The following is a 7,222-nucleotide window of genomic DNA, read 5'->3' on the forward strand; positions in this document are numbered from 1 at the left end:
CCTCTGAATCCCCAGCCCGGGCCCTGTCCACTGAGCCACGCTGCTTCTCCATTTCCTATTTATAGAAATATTTTCTATTTTCTATTCTCTATATTTGTACAGATTTATTACTCAATTTATTTTACTTTTACATATTTACTATTTATTTTGTTAATGATGTGCATATAGCTATAATTCAATGTTTCTGACGGTTTTGACACCTGTCTACTTGTTTTGTTTTGTTGTCAGTCTCCCCCTTCTAGACTGTGAGCCCGTTGTTGGGTAGGGATCGTCTCTCTCTACTGAGAGCTCACCTCCTCCAGAAGGCCTTCCCGGATTGAGCCCCCTTTTTCCTCTTCTCCTCCCCATCTCCCCCCCGCCCTTCCTCCTTCCCCTCCCCACAGCACTTGTATATATTTGTACAGATTTATTCCTCTATTTATTTGACTTGTACCTATTTACTATATTTATTTTATTAATGCTGTGCTTATAGTTGTAATTCTATTTGTTCTGACCATTTTAACGCCTGTCTACTTGTTTTGTTCTGTTGTCTGTCTCCCCCTTCTAGACTGTGAGTCCGTTGTTGGGTAGGGATCATCTCTATATGTTGCTGACTTGTACTTCCCAGGCACTTAGTACAGTGCTCTGCACATAGTAAGTGCTTAATAAATATGATTGAATGAATAAATTAATAATAATAATAATTGTGTTTTTGTTAAGTGCTTACTATGTGCCAAGCTCTGTAGTACGTACTGGAGTAGATACAAGATAATCGAGTTAGACACAATCTCTGTCCCACATGAGACTCACAGTCTAAGTAGGAGGGAAAACAGGTATTGAATAGGATATTCTCCCTGAAGTATATTTGAAGTTAAATTGCAAGTTACTTGAGGTGTGGGATCATGTCTTATACTGACGGTGATGGGAGCCTATCAATCAATCAATCAATCAAGAACACTCATTGGGCATGTACTACATGCTTCAGTGTGGGTACTATAGCCTGATACCTTCCTAAAAACATAGTAGGTGCATAATAATAATAATAATAATAATAATAACAATAATGATAATAACTGTAGCATTTGTCAGGCCAAGCACTGTACACTCGGGGTAAATACAGATCATCAAGTCCCACAAGGGGCTCACAGTTTAAATAGGACAGAGACCAGGTATTGCATCCCCATTCTGCAGATGAGGGCACTGAGGCACAAGGTTAAGTTGCTTGCCCAAGATCACACAGCAGTTAAGTGGCAGAGTCGGGATTAGAATCTAGGTCTCTGACTCCTGGGCCTGTGCTCTTTTCACTAGGCCATGCTGCTTCTCTGTAAAGTGTAAATTCCTTTAGGGCATGGATCATATCTACCAACTCTGGTAGATTACACACCTTCCCCCTTTTCCCCACACCGCAAGAACCCAGCATAATGCTCTACGTACAGAAAGCACAAAATGAAATCTCTTGATTAACTGACATCATCTTCATTTGGTTTCAGATTTCAAAAGCAAATAATATTTTCTTAAAACCTGAATTTCTTTGAAGACAATGATCCACAATGAGCCCTCCAGCCATTTATGGCTTAAAAGGTTGGAATAAAAAGAGAAATGGATTGTGAGTGCAAAGGCAATTCAAACCAAACACTGCACAAAAGATACACATTTTCAAAATACACTTAAATGCTCTCATAATTTCCAACTTCCAAATGATGCAACCAACATTTAACTTTATGAACCCTTTATCCTCTATTTTTGCTAGATTTGTGCAGAAGTGAAGTTTACACAAATAGAGGTGTAAACCAATTCTTGGTTTCTTGTTATTCTCATAGCCAAAGGTTCAAAACATCACCGATAAATCAATCGTGTTTATTGAAAACTTACTGAGTGTAGGGCACTGAACTAAGCGCTTGGGGAGTACAACACAACAATATAACAGACACATTCCATGCCCACAACAAACCACCAGATCACATTAGTGTTCATTCACTCGTTTTGAATTTGGCATGCTCCATTAAAATTACTTTACTTCTCTGTGGCTCAGTTCCCTCATCTGCAAAATGGGGATTCAATATCTGTTCTCCCTGCTAATTAGATTGTGAATCCCGTGTGGGACCTGACTATCTTATATCTACCCCAATGCTTTGTATAGTGCTTGGCACTTAGTAAGCACTTAACAAATACCACAGTTGTGATTACTACCCTGTACTCCAGTAATATAGCACATTCAACAAACCTTTACTTGATATTTGGGATTTTCATATGCTCTGAATACAGTAAACACTCAATAAGGATCATTTATTTTTTGATTGGCAGAATCCCCAAAAGGGAATCTCTGAAAGGTATTTCAAAAGCTGCATCTCTCAGATGAGTTTAAGTATTAGAAGTCCCCACATGCCTACTATACCTTTCCTGCCCAGCACTATGATTCATACCATTGTTCAGATTCTGTCATATTAACAGACAATATCCTGAAAGTGATCCTTTTCTTCATCATAGCATCCTTCAAATGTTAGAGGATACATTTAGTGCTAGTATCTTTCAGCTCTCACACTGAAGCCATTGCAAAATCCTAATGTTTTTTCCTCCACATTTCCCTGCTCTGCCTCTTCTTCTCCATCCCAAGTCACCACTCTGATGCATCTCATAACAGCCTTCTTGTTTTTCTCCAGACTTTTGCCTCATCCACTGTACAACAAGCTGCTGCCTGGATCACCTCTCCACTTCTCAAAATCCTCTAGTTACTAAACTTATTTTCCATCACATTAATAAAAAAACTCTGTACCATTGGTTTGAAGGCTGTTGCCAGCTTTTCCCATCTTGCATACCAGCACTCTTCACCAGGTAACATTCTGTGCTCTTCCCAAGTTCTCTTACTGTACCTTGATCTTGATTCTCCCACCTACTGCCCGATTAACAAATATCATCATTATTATGTTCATGTTCTTTCTCCTGCTCACAATATTTATAAATAATCAATGTTTACTTATCTCTCTCCTATAAGGCAGAGACCATATCAATCAATCAATCGTATTTATTGAGCGCTTACTGTGTGCAGAGCACTGTACTAAGCGCTTGGGAAGTACAAGTTGGCAACATATAGAGACAGTCCTTACCCAACAGTGGGCTCACAGTCTAAAAGGGGGAGACAGAGAACAAAACCAAACATACTAACAAAATAAAATAAATAGAATAGATATGTACAAGTAAAATAAATAGAGTAATAAATATGTACAAACATATATACATATATACAGGTGCTGTGGGGAAGGGAGCTTAGGAGTCAGACAGCCTGGGTTCTAATCCCAGCTCCACCCCTTGTCTGCCGTTTCACCTTGGGCAAGTCGATTCATTTCTCTGGGCTTCAGTTACCTCATCTGGCAAGTGGGGATTAAGACTGTAAACCCCATGTGGACAGGGACTGTGTTCGACCTTATTGTCTTGTATCTACCCCAGTGTTTAGTACAGTGCCTGGCACAGAGTAAGTGCTTAACAAATACCACTAAAAAAATTCACATAAATTCTCTGTGCCTCAGATACCTCATCTGTAAAATGAGGGTGAAGACTGTGAGCCCTCTGTCGGACATGGACTGGGTCCAACCTGATTATCTGGGATCTACCCCAGCGCTTAGTACAGTGCCTGGCACAGAGTGAGCGCTTAACCAATACCATATAAAAACACTCCTCAGGAAAAGGTCCATGTAATAACATAATGTAGGCATCAGTAGGCATCAGTGCTTCCATATCTTTTGTTTCTTGTGTACTCTTCCAAGGATTTTGTTCTGCCTACAGTAGGTGGTCTATGAATACTATGTGTTGATTGATCGAGTGATTAAGGGACACAAAAATTTGAAACACGAATCATTTGAAATATTGAAAACTGAAAAGTGCTCTCCTTTCTCCTCCTTTGTTCTTTCTCTCTTTCTCCTTTCTCAATCCTCCCTACACCCAGGGTGCTCTGCAGGAGGCTTCTTCCGATTATAGTGGATAATCAAGACAATGAACACCACGGAGATCTCTTTTGGGATGATGATTCTGTTACAGTTCAGCCTTGGGGTCTCAGTGAATGTTTTCCTCCTTCTGTTTTATGGCCACATGATTTCTGCCAATCACATGCCCAGCTCCTCAGATTTGATTCTTACCCAGCTAACCTTGGCTAACACCATAATTCTGCTCACCAGGGGAATCCCAGTGATCATGTTAACTTGAGACTGTGAAATTTCCTAGATTATATCGGATGTAAATTCCTCATGTACCTTTATTGAGTGGCCTGTAGCTTCGGAATGTGCATCACCTGCCTCCTGAGCATCTTCCAAGCCGTCACCATCAGTCCCAGCACCTCCCAGTGGGCAGGACTCAAAGTTAAATGACAAATGTGCATCCTTCCCTCCTCTGTCCTCTCCTGGATCTTCAATATGTTAATCAATATTGAAGGTCTCATAGATATTAAAGGCCCCCAGAACAGTGGCTGCGTTCAAATCATATTGGATCTCAAATATTGCTTAAAGGTTCAAATAAGTGCAGTAAACACCCTAATAATTGCAGTTGTGCTCAGTTTTTGGGACTTATTCTCTGCGGAGCTCATGAACGTGGCCAGTGGCTACATGGTGTCTGTCCTGCACAGACACCACCGGAAAGTCCAGCACCTCCATAGACCAAGTCATTCCCCCAGACTGATGCCAAAGGTCAGAGCAGCCAAAAGAGTCATTGCTCTGGCCACCCTCTATGTTTTGCTTTATGGACAGGAGTCAATCATGCTGAGTGTTATAATGAACATGAAAAAGAATTCTTCACTGATAATGAATAGCCATGTGGTGTTGGGATTCACCTTCTCAGCTGTGAGTCTATTCCACACGATTTACAGTGACAAGAGAATGAGGCTGTTCTGGAAAAAAGAATCTCCTTTTCCTAACACAGATCCCTTGTAAGGTCCAGGAAAACTATCTGCTCTTCTCACTGAGGTAAAGGCATTAGACTTTCTGATTTGGACATCACTGATCCAGTGTCAGATGTTCTGTGTCACTTCACCACAGGCTTAAGACAGGACCAGATAAAGGCTTCCAAAAAAGTGTCACAAGTAACACTTTGTGACAGAGAATGTTGGGTGCAGATTATGATAAATTATTTTACCCAATTTGGGACCAATTCTGTAAATCCTGTCTCTGTTTACATTCCCTCCCCAGACACCCTAGATGTTTCCCAAAGCTTACCCCCATGGACCTCCAAAGGAAGTATCTGCTTCTTCCCATGGCACCCCAGCCCTTCATCCCTAGCCCATTTGTCTCCCTCTCATTCCCCGACGGTGCCATTAATGGCTTTTAGAAAAGATGTCCACGTTCATTTACATAATTAGAACCTAGGCTAAGAGGAGTTTGGGATACAGGACAGCAGTGAGTACTAAAGGAGGAGCTGGAGAAGACCCCCGAAAGTGTGAGTCTGGGGAGGATGAGAAAAAGGGCAAAAATACTAGAGAAGTCAGTCAATTTTATGTATTGAGCAATTGTATTGTATTGTGTGCAAAACACTGTACTAAACACTTGGGAGAATGCAATATAACAATATACATATCAAGAGCTCTGACTGAGATGCTTGCTCTGTCTGGCCTCCCCAGGCTGCTGAAGATTCACCTCACCCAGATTCATGCTTCCCTTGGATGAAATCCTTGGATGCACCTCACCCAGATTTCTGATCCCCTGGGGCGGGATCTGTAGATTTACCTCCTAATTCCTGGCCCCTGGGATAAGATCTGCAGATTCACACCACCGGGTAGCCCTAATTAATGGGGAGCTTCTACTGGATCAGGCATTCAGTGACAAGCACAAAGCCACCAAACCCACCACTGCATATAGCAGAAAGCTGTATTTCATACTTAATTTAATTTAAAAAGGGGTATATGCCTATACACATGTACATTCACACTCATAGATTATTACAAATTAGCTACCCATCTAAATGGTTTCCCCAAGTTTGTACAGATGCTCCCATGTCAGAGGAGTTCAAATAGTCCAGTTGCCCTCAGCATGTCATGCTGTGCTTTGGCTGCGACGGCAGTAGGCATCTCAGTGCATTTCATAGATGGTTTTTGCCATGGCCCAGGGGAAAGCTCTTTCCCTTTTTAATCAGTTTCAGGGTAGTTGCGGTGAGGAGTCCTGACTTGCTGCTCTTGTTGCCTGCTGTCTCAAGCTCATTTCCAGGGAAAATCCTCCCCGGGTGGGCACATCTGGCAGTGTTTCTCCTGTCCTACAGCAGGGAAACTCAATTAATTCCCTGACTTGCTCCCTTTGCTCTTCCCCCTTCCCCCAACGCCACAGCATTTATATATATCTCTGTAGTTTTATTTATGTGCATTGATGTTTGTTACACACACACCCATCTGGACTGTGAGCTAGTTGTGGGCAGGGAATGCCACTGTTTATTGTTGTATTGTACTTTCCCAAGTGTTTAGTACAGTGCTTTGCACAGAGTAAGCTCTTAAGGAATATGATTGAACGAATGAATGAATGAGTGAATGAATGAATGAATGCTGGGAAACAAGATGTGATAATAAAACATAGCTCTCCCCCATCTTGGGAGGTTTTATGTGCTTCCTGTGGCCCCTTGGCTAGCTGAGATAGCCCTGCTTAGAGTGGTGTAAGATTGAAAGAGTTATCAGGACTGTACATACAACGTTGTGCACCAATGACAACCCAGGTCCCTGTTACCCTTCCCCTCTTCAGGCTTATGACCTGGGGCAGAGAGGTGAGATCCGCATAGTCACCAACCCAGAACCCCATGCACAGACCCTTTTCTGCCTCGGGGCATCTCCAGGGGGCTTCTTACACGGAGCCCTGACGAAAGGCAAAAGGTTCTTCCTCATCGTTCCTTCTCCTCCCTGGTTCCAAACTTCGGTCTGGGTTGAGCTCTGCTGAGGTGTGGGGAGAGGGGTTCAAGCTGTCTTGTTGGCCCCCTGCGGTCCACGGTGGCACCATAGCGCAGAAAGCGCACTCCCCAACACCTTGATGCACCTCCCCTCCCCCTGGCCACATGCTCTAAGATGGCGGATCGGGCCATGAAGTGGAGAGCAATGGCCCATTAGAGGCGGGTCTAAGAGTGATGAATAGAAGCCATTGGACAACAAGGGATGCCACCTTTGTGCTCGACCACCAATGAGAAGCCCCGGAAACTGACGGACAGCAAGGGGACTAATGAGGGTTCGCTCCTGTGGGAGCATCTTTCAGAGGGCCGTGGGGAGCTGCCTGTGTTATCCAGGGGCGGG

General features: G+C 43.0%; 1 pseudogene; it reads left to right on the plus strand.

Moving 5' to 3' along the window:
• The first annotated feature begins 3,966 nt into the window (after window positions 1-3,966).
• LOC119923190 lies at window positions 3,967-4,895 on the plus strand (annotated as a pseudogene).
• Window positions 4,896-7,222: the final 2,327 nt, after the last annotated feature.

This window comes from Tachyglossus aculeatus, unplaced genomic scaffold (assembly GCF_015852505.1).
Source record: "Tachyglossus aculeatus isolate mTacAcu1 unplaced genomic scaffold, mTacAcu1.pri scaffold_153_arrow_ctg1, whole genome shotgun sequence".
Taxonomy (NCBI): domain Eukaryota; kingdom Metazoa; phylum Chordata; class Mammalia; order Monotremata; family Tachyglossidae; genus Tachyglossus; species Tachyglossus aculeatus.